The sequence below is a fragment of the Phyllostomus hastatus genome, unplaced genomic scaffold (genome assembly GCF_019186645.2).
Source record: "Phyllostomus hastatus isolate PE091 unplaced genomic scaffold, TTU_PhHast_1.1 phas_contig_40, whole genome shotgun sequence".
Classification (NCBI taxonomy): domain Eukaryota; kingdom Metazoa; phylum Chordata; class Mammalia; order Chiroptera; family Phyllostomidae; genus Phyllostomus; species Phyllostomus hastatus.
Genome location: NW_025333872.1, coordinates 40,735,131 through 40,746,945, shown reverse-complemented (window position 1 = coordinate 40,746,945; position 11,815 = coordinate 40,735,131).

Below are 11,815 nucleotides of genomic sequence, written 5' to 3'. Positions count from 1 at the left end.
CCCTTAGCTCCTGACTTTCTTCACAACTGCCAGTGCTGTCCTGACTTCCCTTTCTCACCCAATCCCAGCCCTCCACCCCCAGGTTTCCTCTTACTCCCAGACTCACAGCAGTTTCTACTGGGATATGACCCCTCTCTATGTGCTTGAGCTATGGAACTCATCCTTCCCAATTTTTATCACTACAAAATTTTTCTTTTTGCTTCTTCTTTGCTTAACCACAAAGCCAAAATAGATGCTCCCCTAATACAAACAAGAGCAGTTTTCTCTTAAAGTTGAACTCATATCTCCATCTTTAAAAGAAGTTTCAGATTTGTGCCCCCAACCATGTTTTCAAAGAATATGGAGGGTCCAGTCTCAGGTACAGCACCCTGTAAAATGAGACATAGGCAATATTGACATTATGATAAATGTTATGGTACCCACTGTTAAAACAAAAACAAAAAAGAGTTGATCCTGTTAAATTTGCCCTGCAAAATTATAGTGGTTGTATTTCTTTCAACATCCTGAGAGAGTATCTCTTGAAAGAAAAATCTCTGTGGGAGAGTTTTGGACCAGACTAATGTTAGGTTTCTGATATTATTATTGAATTATATCAATAAATTAATAAACTGAAGCTTACTTTTAAGTGTTCCTGATTGCCCAGTGGAAGGCTCTGTGTGCTCCCACTGACACAGCAGAGAAACTCTCTCCACTTGTGTCTCTTTGGTGAGATTAGCATCACTTGAAGCCATGGTTCCTTGTTTAAAATTGTCACCTCAAAGACTTCTTTTGTCACCCTGCCTCCTCTGACCTCTCCATTTTGCTAGAAGCCTTTAAATTATTAAGTAATTATGTCATGTTTCTTTTACTTTTATATCAAATGAGCTTAAGCCTAGGTTTTTCCAATTTCATTCAAGGTGGCAATGTTTATTGATGATGTATATGGTTTCTTGGCCACCTGCAGTAAGTTATTTTCCCATGTTCTTAGGTTCCATTTCTTTTGTAGAGGGGTCATTTCCTTGTATGTGCATGACTTCTTTCACTCACAACCTAGGCTTTCTCTGTAGGGCTCCCCATCCTGATCTCACCCCTTACCAACAAGGTGATGAGCCCCTGACTACTCACATGTAATCCCCTTCTTTCTTTTGTCTGAAATCCTCCAACCCTTGCCCTGCACCCAGACCATCTTGCACTGTTCGTTTTAGATTTTCAGATTGCTGATAAAGTCATACATTGGTTTGAAATTTGTCAATAGCAATGTAACATCTGGAGCTGCAACCCTTTAGCCTTCTGAAGTAATTGGATGTTTGTAACCTGTGTGCATGAAAGTGCTGCAATACAGCTTCTCTTAGGTCTCACTCAATTTCTAACCTAAAAGTACAGTTGGCTGTATGATCTCATTGGGTTACATGGGTTTACCTATTAAATTTCGTCTTCCTTTTTTAAAACATCTCTCCTATTTCTGTTCAGAATTTTTGTTTATCCTATTAACAACTTAAATGTAGCACTCTCATAAATTCATGATGTTTCTGAAGGGAGCTACACATGAGATTAAAAAAAACAGAGTTAAAATCTATTACTTAACACTCACATAATATTGAGTAGATTCTTCAACTTCTTCTAAGCTTTGGCTCCCTCATATCTAAAAGGAAACAGATGGCCCTGGCCAGTGTGGCTCAGTGAATTGAGTGCTGGCCTGTGAAGCAAGTGGCCATTGGTTGGATTCCCAGTCAGAGCACATGACTGGGGTGAAGGCCAGGTCCCCAGTAGGGGGCACACAAAAGGCAACCACACACTGATGTTTCTCCCCCTCTCTTCCTCCCTCCTTTCCCCTCTCTCTAAAAATAAATAAGAAACTGCATAGAAATAAAATAATAAAATAAAAGGAAACAGATAGTGATCTTGCACAGATGTTATAAGAATTCAATGAATTCATGATCCTGGACATAAACCCTTCAGATCTGTTAATTACACTTAATGACATCTCGCACAACATAAGAAAGATTAGCTAAATGATGTTGAAGCACTTTTAGGTAAAAACTTTAATATGTGCACTACATACATGCCATACAATTAGATCATTCTCTTTCTCTGTTATCCTCCCAACCATTGCATCTGGGAAGGCTCTAATACCTTAGTTATCTGGGCACAATAGCTCTAGAGTTAAAAGCAGGAGTTAGGGGCATAATTCTAGTATGAGGGAGTGGTTAAAGACTGCTACATTTGTATATCACTGGGGAATCTTCTATTATTTGCATTAAAGAATTGGTGAAGCTAGTCTAGTTTACCAGGGTCTCAAAGTCCCTCTGGCCCCTCGCACCCGAGTCTTCGCCTTGGTGCTGCAATTGGATGGGTACAAAGAAGAATAGGAGCCACTTTTATTTTGTCAGGTCAGCCATTGAACAGACCACCCAAGGTAGCGCTTGGCTTGGACATGGCTGCCAAAAGAAAGCATTATGCTTGTACTCTCAGCCTGTAAGAAAACTTTCCTCATTAGTGCAGGGAAATTGAAAAACACATACAGCATATTGAGTCCCACCATTTCCCATTTTAAGCCTCATTATATGAGAGTATTCACCTCTAGAGAGAGCAGCATATCCACTCTTTAGTCCGCTCAGAGTTTTTAACACTCTTTCCACCAAAAAGTCTTAATGTACTATTCAGAACAGATTCTTCTCTCTCAGTTTGTGCCACAAATTTTAATCACATTCAGTTCCAAAAGGCAACATCATCACCGTAATTTGCAAGAATGATCATTTTTCTATGAGGTCTGTCCAGAAAGTATCCATCCATGTACTATGAAAAATACAGACATGTATTGAAGAAGATGCAAGATAGAAAAAACATTGTACATAGGAAAATGATGCCTCAGTCCCCTTCAAAGTAGGCACCTTGGGACCTTACACAGTTCTCCCAGTCGCCATCAGCTATCCCGTCATAGTTTCCTGAATCTCATTGACTCTCTGAAATCTCTTCCCTTCAAAGGTGATTATTGTCTGGGAAAAAGTCAGAAGTTTCAAGGCACCAAATCTGGACTTTAGGGGGGCTGAGTCACCTGGGTGATTTGATGTTTCACCAAAAAACTGTACAAGACATGATGTATGAGAGAGCACATTGTCATGATGAAGCTGCCAATCACCAGTTGGCCATAGCTGCAGCCTTCAGAATCATCCAAATATTTTCTGGGAAAGAATGTTCAAGCTTAATGCAAAATTTGATTCAGATTTGTGGCTCCACTCTCTCAGTCACTTTGAATGCAACAGCCACACAGTACACATGCTCACTCAATGGTATCTACCACCTCCACTGACTAGTACAGGAAAGTCATCATTGTTCACACATGTGCATTCCAGTCCACACTCCTAGGCTGCCAAGTTACATTGATGCCACACAAACCATTCTCATTATATTAACAATGGCTGGACTTTTTCCAGACAGACATCATTTACCCATTATGTACCAGGTATTACTCTAGAGACAGAAGACACAAAGATTTTATCATGCAGTTGGAGTTCTCAAGGAATTTATATTTTAGGTAGACAGGTAAGAAAAATGTGAAAAGAAATAAAGAAGCATAAATCACTGCCAATATATCAGTACAGAAGACAAGAGGCAGTAGAGATCCATCTGGGGTTTGGTGGTTGTAGCACAGGGTGCTGATTCCTCCTCCCTTCTCCCAACACTCTCTGCACCTCTCATCTCCTAGAATTTCCCCTTATTTTAAATAATAGAATTCTGAATTTTAGCTGGGATCAGGTTCCCAGACAGAGATGACTTTTCTCAACCTCCCTTGCAGCTGGGTGTTGTCATACTGCCCAATGAGATGTGAGTGGTAAATGGCAGGTTCTACCTTCATCTCATAGCCTATAAAGGAAGATACTTTATCCTCAACTTTCTTTTGCCTTTACTGTAACTTGGAATGTGGACCTATGCCTTTTGGTGTTCCCGAAGCTCTCACCATGTGAATGTACAGAGCAAAAACATAGAACATCTCTGAATTATCTCATAGACAAGAATGTTCTAGCTGTCCCAGACTGCCTGCCTACCTCTAGACTATTACATAAGGAAGGAAAATAACTACCTTATTTTCATTATTAAATGCTTTGGTCTCTTTATTATCATGGGTTAACCTACAGAGTAGTAAGAATGAAGCTTCATAATGAAATGGCTTGAGGGGGTGGCTAAGATTTAGATTACTGGGGAGTGAAGATGAGGAATGGAGAATGGGGAAATTGAGTATTTTCACCCGAAGAAAAATAAGAAAAAAGATGTGGATGATGTACATGACATGCCTGAGGGGAGCCGATGGGTTGATTTTGGTGAAACTACAGATAGACATACATGAGGAATAACAAACTTCAATTTGGATTTGAGCCAAATTGTGAGCTCACTTGAATAAAAGCTAAGTAAAATACAATCCTTCCTATAGGAAACAGGAGCGGCATTTTAATGAAAAACCTGTCTGAAGGGCATTCAATGGGCAGAGGCAGCTCACAGAGATACCCACTGGGAGGGCTAAGGAAAGGTGAGCCTAAGCCCTGGCTGGCATAGCTCAGTGGATTGAGCGTGGGCTGGGAACCAAAGTGTCCCAGGTTCAATTCCCAGCCAGGGTACATGCCTGGGTTGCAGGCCATAACCCCCAGCAACTGCACATTGAAGTTTCTCTGTCTCTCTCTCTCTATCTCCCTCCCTTCCCTCTCTAAAAATAAATAAATAAAATCTTTAAAAAATAAAAAAGGTGAGCCTGGGTGAGACTTTTAAAAAACATGCATATAAGGAAAACTTCAGTATTATACACTCTGAGATGATAGCAGTGCATCTGTGAGGAAATAAGCAAGAGGAAAAATGCAAAATTAAAGCTCTGGGGATCTGCTCACGTTGGACATACATAATTAAAGTCATCTGAAAAAGAGACTAAAGCCATAAGAAAAGGGATATCAGAGAGGTAGAGGAAAACAATGTTACTAAATGACGGTTAAGGGAAAATTTTTGACAAATTGGGGGCTAATTGACAGGGCAATAGGTGAGAAGGAAGGTAACTATAAAAAAATTTAACTTAGCGCCTGGGTTTATGTTCTCTTTATCTAGCTTTACTTAAACTCTTTTTCCCCCCTAAAATCTGTTCTTTTTTATTTCTTTCTGCTGCCAAAACACCCATCACATCCTACCTTGATTTACACAAACTCCTTCTCATTGGCCTGTTTCTCATCAGTTCTCTGCTCTAATCTTTGCCAAATGTTACTGCCAAGTCCATTTTCCTTTCCTGCTGTTCAGACTATGTTTCTCCCACTCTGCTTTGGCTTCTCTTCACCTTCCAGCCTCCTCATGACTGTGCACCTGCTTACAATTCTTCCTCATCCTTCCTGCAGCCTTCAGGCCACATCCCACCCCTGCACCTTCCTCTGGCCCTGTCATCTCCTATGGCATCTGTAGGTATCAGATTCAGGCCTTCATAACTTCAGGCCAACACCCTGCATTGTTGTCATCCTCCCCCACAGACCTCCCAACTTGTGAACATCAACACAGCTCCTATTCCTGCTGCAAATAATCCCAGCATACCCACTTCCTTTATGAAGCTCGCTTGCTTTAATAACTCTTTGCTGTGTGCTGTTTTCCCCTAGAGAATACAAAAGAGTATTGCTTGTACTGTACTCTTTCTTGTTCCTATTACCTCTAGGGCCTTATATTGTTTGTACTGGAAGATCATGACTTCATTACTGTCAGATGATTTCTTTTCCTTGTAAAGTCCTTATTGGTGTTACATTGGGGTATTGCATAAATAATACAAACCTGACAGTGCCTCTTTGATGAGAGGGCTTAAACCCGGCCACTTTGTCCAAAAGCAGCTTGAGTTTTGTCTCAATAATGCCTGGAAGAAAACCACATCTGTCTAAAAATGGGAGAAGATTAATGTACAGAAAGAAACCTGTGATGTTTCTATTGTCCTCAATAAAAAATGCACACCAAAAAAAGTACCTGAGTGAAAAAGAAATTCAGTGGGTATCATAGGTAGCTCAGTGTAACTCTTATATAGCTATGGAAACTTTTCCCAAGGACATATCCTACCATCATCATATATGTAAAAAAAAAAAAAAAACAAACCAACAGTTTGCATTGCTACCTTTGCTGCTCACACAAGTTTTATTTAGCAAAGATTTATTTTTGGTTAAAAAAAAGTCACTGCAGTGTCTAGAGGATTAATTTCAAATGAAAACTACATTTATAAACACATAGATACAAAAATAGTAAACTTTCATATATGCCTCTAAGAACATGATTTAATTGACTGTTGTTTATTCCTAAGTGTTCTTCTTAACAAAAGACTTGAATATGAATCATTTATTTAAAAGCATTTAATATTTTCACAAAATTTAAAAGTTGAACATCGTAGAAAGACGTGTTCCTTTGTTTGCATTTTACTTCCTTTAAATGGTAGGGGGTGGAAAGCCTTGATATTCAACATCTAAGCTTCACTTTCAACAAGAGTCAGAAAATTGTCAAAGACAAACTGTTTTTCATCATACAAATGGCTTTATCAGAGATAATAAAATTGCACAAACCTCAAACCCTAAATAACCATGTAAATGGGTTCTGTGTTTTTTGAGACAGATGGTGGATCACAACAGTGATGATTATGAATTCCAAAAAGATTGCCCTCCAGAATATAACAAAAAGTGACTGGAGAAGTAATTTAAAATATAGTTAAAGTGAAACCAAAATAGAAATTATCACATCAATTTTATAGAGGTCAAGAAGACAGAAACAGAGAACATAAAGATTGTACTAAAACTACTCTGAGAAGAAAACTATTCTGAATTGAAATATTATCTATATGTTAAGAAAATTGGAATGTGTTTCAATAGGATGAGTAAAGCTATATGTTTTATTCCATGTCCTGTCCAAGACCATAGAGAACTTCAGCTTACTGTGTCTATCAACTGCCTTATCATTTGCTACTGATCCAAAGGTATGCCCACCAGCCCCAGTCATTGTTGGGGACTCTTAATCTCCTGTATTTAGCTCTTAGCTGGAACTATAATGGAAGAGAATTATGATCTAATTACTGCAATCTTGCATTTCAGTAAAACTCACAAAAACCCACACGGCCAAGATGGAGGCATAGGTAGACACACTGTGCCTCCTCCTACAACCAAGATAGGAACAACAATAATTTACAAATAGAATAACAATCAGAACTGATAGAAAATTGAACTGTATGGAAGTCAGACAGCCAAGGAGTTAAAATAGACATGTTCATCCAGACTGGTAGGATGGGCGGAGTTGGGCAGCTGGGCGGAGAAGGGTCACAGCACAATGAGCATTGGGACCGGGCACTTAGGGCACCTGGGCATGCAAGGCTGCAGTGGGCGGACCCTGGGCGTGCAAGCGGTGGCTGGCAGACTGCGGCCCAGGGGTGGCAACCAGCAGACCCAGTGAGGTGGCGATTGTGAAGCAAGGAAATGTGCACAACCTAGGATCCCAGCACTGGGAAATAGAGCCTTGGGGCACTGATTGAAAACACCTGTGGGGGTTGAGGTGCAGGGAGAGATTCTCAGCCTCACAGGAGAGGTCAATGGAAAGACCCACAGGGTACACAAGCCCACCCACATGGGAATTAGCACCAGAAAGGCCTGGTTTGCTTGGGGGAAATGGTGGAAGGGACTGAAGTCCGACAGAGAGTGAAACAAGTGCCACTGTTCCCTCTTGGGCCTCGCCCCAACATACAATGTCACAACCCAGCAACTGGGGTGCCCTGCCCTGGTGAACATCTAAGGCTCCTCCCTCATATGTAACAGGCATGACCAGACCAAAAAAAAAAAAGAAAAAGAAAAAGAAAAAAGAAAAGATGGCACAAACAGAAGAACTAATGAAAGCCTCAGAACCAATACTTTTAAGCGACCGGGAGATAGCCAACCTATCAGATGCACAGTTCAAAGCACTGGTGATCAAGATGCTCACAGAATTGGTTGATTTTGGTTGCAAATTAGATGAAAAAAATGAAGGCTACAATAAGTGAAGTGAAGAAAAATGCACAGGGAACCAATAGTGATGGAAAAAAAGCTGGGTCTCATATCAATGGAGTGGATGAGAAGGAAGTAAAAAGCATACAATCAGAAAAGAATGAAGAAATAAGAATTCAAAAAATGAGGAGAGTCTTAGGAACCTCCAGGACACCTTTAAACGTTCCAACATCCTAATTATAGGGGTACCAGAAGGGGAAGAGGAAAAGCAACCAGTGGAAAACTTATTTGAACAAATAATAAAGGAGAACTTCCCCAACCTGGCTAAGGAAATAGACTTCCAGGAAGTCTAGGAAGTTCAGAGAGTCCCAAAGAAGCTGGACCCAAGGAGGAACACACCAAGGCACATCATAATTACATTATCCAAGGTAAAAATGAAGGAGAGAATTTTAGAAGCAGCAAGAGATAAGGAGACAGTCACCTACAAAGGAGTTCCCATCAGACTGTCAGCTGATTTCTCAAAAGAGACCTTTCAGGCAATAAGGGGCTGGAAAGAAGTATTCCAAGTCATGAAAGGCAAGGACCTACATCCATGATTGCTCTCTCCAGCAAAGCTATCATTTAGAATGGAAGTGCAGATAAAGTGCTTCTCAGATAAGGTCAAGTTAAAGGAATTCATCATCACCAAGCCCTTATTATATGAAATGTTAAAGGGGCTTATCTAAGAAAAAGAAGATAAAAAAACATGTATAGTAAAATGACAGAAAATTCACAATAATTAACAACCACACCTAAAACAAAAACAAAAGAAACAAACAACTAGAATAGGAATAGAACCACAGAAATGGATATCACATGGAAGGTTAGCAACAGGGGAGTGGGAGGAGGAAAGAGGAGGAAAAGGTACAGAGAATAAGTAGCATAGATGGTAGGTAGAAAATAGACAGGGGGAGGGTAAGCATAGTATGGGAAATGTAGAACCTAAAGAGCTTATGACACATGGACATGAACTAAAGGTGGGGAATGTGGATGGGAGAGGATGTGCAGCATGGAGGGGAATGAAGGGGGAGAAATGGACAACTGTAATAGCATAATCAATAAAATATATTTTTTAAAAAAGTAAAAAGAACCTAGACTAAAGTATAAACTACAAGGTAAGGATGGACAGTCATCATTTGTCAAAAGGTCAATAACAAGTGAACTCCAGGAAGGTGTGGGTAAATATGGTTTAGCAAAAAAAATCAGGACTGCTAATTTTTTCAACACTGACTCCCTTGATATGTATTCTAAGGTTGTTTGGCTACATTGTTTTAAGTGTACACACACATGCACCACCTGCTCCTGCACACATCTCCAGCCTCATTTCCCACAACTCTTTTCCCCTTTCTCTGAACTCCAGCTCAGCCACTCTTCTCTCAGGATGTACTATGCTCCTTCCTGATCCAGACACTTCACACCTGCTCTTCTGCCTGGGCCACCTCCCCATTAACCAGGGTAATTCTTATTCAGGCTTAAATCACCTTTGTCATTTTCCCTACTACAACTTCACAGAAACTTGCAGATTTCCTTCAGTGTAGTCATTCCAGTTGTCATTAATTGTAATGTCTGATTCTTGGATAAATGGCAAACTCCAAAAGAAAGAAGAGGGATCTTCTCTTTTTTTCCTTTTTTACACAAACTATATTCCTGGTGCCTAGTACAGGAAGAGCTTAATGAATGCCATTTGAATGATAGGATGAATGAAGGATTCTCCTGGTAAGGTATTATTTGAACACTTCACCAAACCCTGCTGTTCCATATGCAGAGACCGATGCCTTGAGTTCCAAAAGGAAAACCTCTTCTTGTTATATAATCGCTTGGCTTTACTTACCTTGGAGATACAGGTGCAAACTCCAAGATTTTCCCTGTAGATATGTTGGTAACCAGAAAAAGTAACAGATGCTTGGAATATATGATTAGATGGGAATTGGAAAATGTCTCTGGCCTAGTTTCCTTGGAGAGGAAAATGACTGGCCCCATTAATCTTAATTGGTGCATGGTAGAGACCTTATAAACTACGGCAGGGAGAGATCCCCCCGATGTACAGACTATAAGTGGCAAATGACAGAGGGTCTTCATGAGACCTGAAGTGATTTCATGGAAACCTGGAGCATATTATAATCTACTTCAATATAAGGGTCATCAATTACTTTAACATATGCAATGTGGTCATAGTCCTTATGGGAGAAGAGCCCCTGGTCTTGAGAGTAGGATGATTCTAACAAAGGCCATCAAGGTGAGTCTTAACCACTAGAAGGTCTCAGTAACACCCACAGACCTAAGAGGAAAAGTCCTACTATTGCCAAGGTGCATTGCTGATTTCCAGTGCGTTGTACATTATGAAAGTCTAGCTCACTGAGACCTGACTCCTTGTAGGCAGATCTATCAGACAGTCCTGCTCAAAACTGTATTTCTAAGTTGATGTAGTATTAACATTCATGTATGCTTTAATTTTGTCCCACAGACCATCAGAGAGTTTTGGAAATATTTCACCTGTGACACCTTCTTGGAGAGCAACAATGTGCATAGCACATCAAAGGGCAGTCATGCACTAAAGAAGTCTTCAGCTTGCTTGACTGTGAAAACATCTGTTTTGGAAAATATTTATGTGTCATTCAGAATAACCTTAGGGAGGTTGCTGTATTGAACAACCTCTAAATTAACAAAGTTTATTTCTCTTTCCTGCTCCACATTCATTGTTGGCTGACCGGAGATCCCGTGCCATGCAGTCCTCACATGGGGATCTAAGCATTTTTTGTTGTTCTGGCAGGGAAGGTGAATGTGGAGGAGAGACTGTTCCATTATGTGACCACTGTCTCTCCCACGAGCTGGACTCAGGCCATAACAGAGGTTGCTTTCCATAAATTCCCCTTAGAGACTGTCTGAATATAACTGATGTTTTTCTGACATAAATCAACACCCTTCCCTTCCTCCTGCTATGTGCTGGTTCCTGGAACAGGTTGTTCTGACCTGGTCAAGCATGAAAAGTAACTTCTGTACCTGGCAGCATTCACACACAAGTACCTGCAACTATACCCATCTTCACCCGATATAATTCTCTGGCACCTGAAAAGTGGCCCAGGGATCCATGTTGTCTTACAGGTTCCCAAGACATGCCTCATATGTACCATAAATTTCCCTTAATCAATTCTATTATGAGACTGGAGTGGCCAGCCTCTTTCTTTGGTCTTTCCCTGCCTTCTGTTTACAAAGGTAGATTTTCAGTCTTAGAGATTTTCCCTGTGTCTGTGTGTACGAACAGTGAGCTTTGGAGGTTTTCATAGCGAAATGATCTAGTTTGAAAGTCACACTTGATATGTTGGCTCATAACTCATTGGCTAGACCTGGTCACATTGCCCCACCCAAGCATGAGGACTGAGGAGGTACTGTCCTACCATGTGCCTGGAAAGTAGACAGACAGAAATATTCACTGAACATCACTGACAACAAAACCTGTTGACCTGTTGAATTTTTGGTGGTCATTGAAATATAGTTTAAAATCACTGCTGTTCATGGTTTTAAAAATAAAAATGGATAATAATTACTATTCAGGAATGTTCACCACCTATGGTAAAGCTGCATGATCGTACTCAATCAGGAATAAAAATGGGAGGCTCCTTTTGGTTTTGTTTTCATACTTATCTGAGGGTGGGGGGAAATGGTACAGAGGAGTGTCAAAAGTAGAATATTTTGTGGAAACAATTTCTTTTCACTTACTTAAAGTCTCTAGTAAATTCCTACAACAGTAAAAAAGGTAAAATCTTTTTCCGGTTCATTTTTCACTGTTTCTCTCAAATACACATGCTATATGATAGAAAGAATAGATAATTCCACAA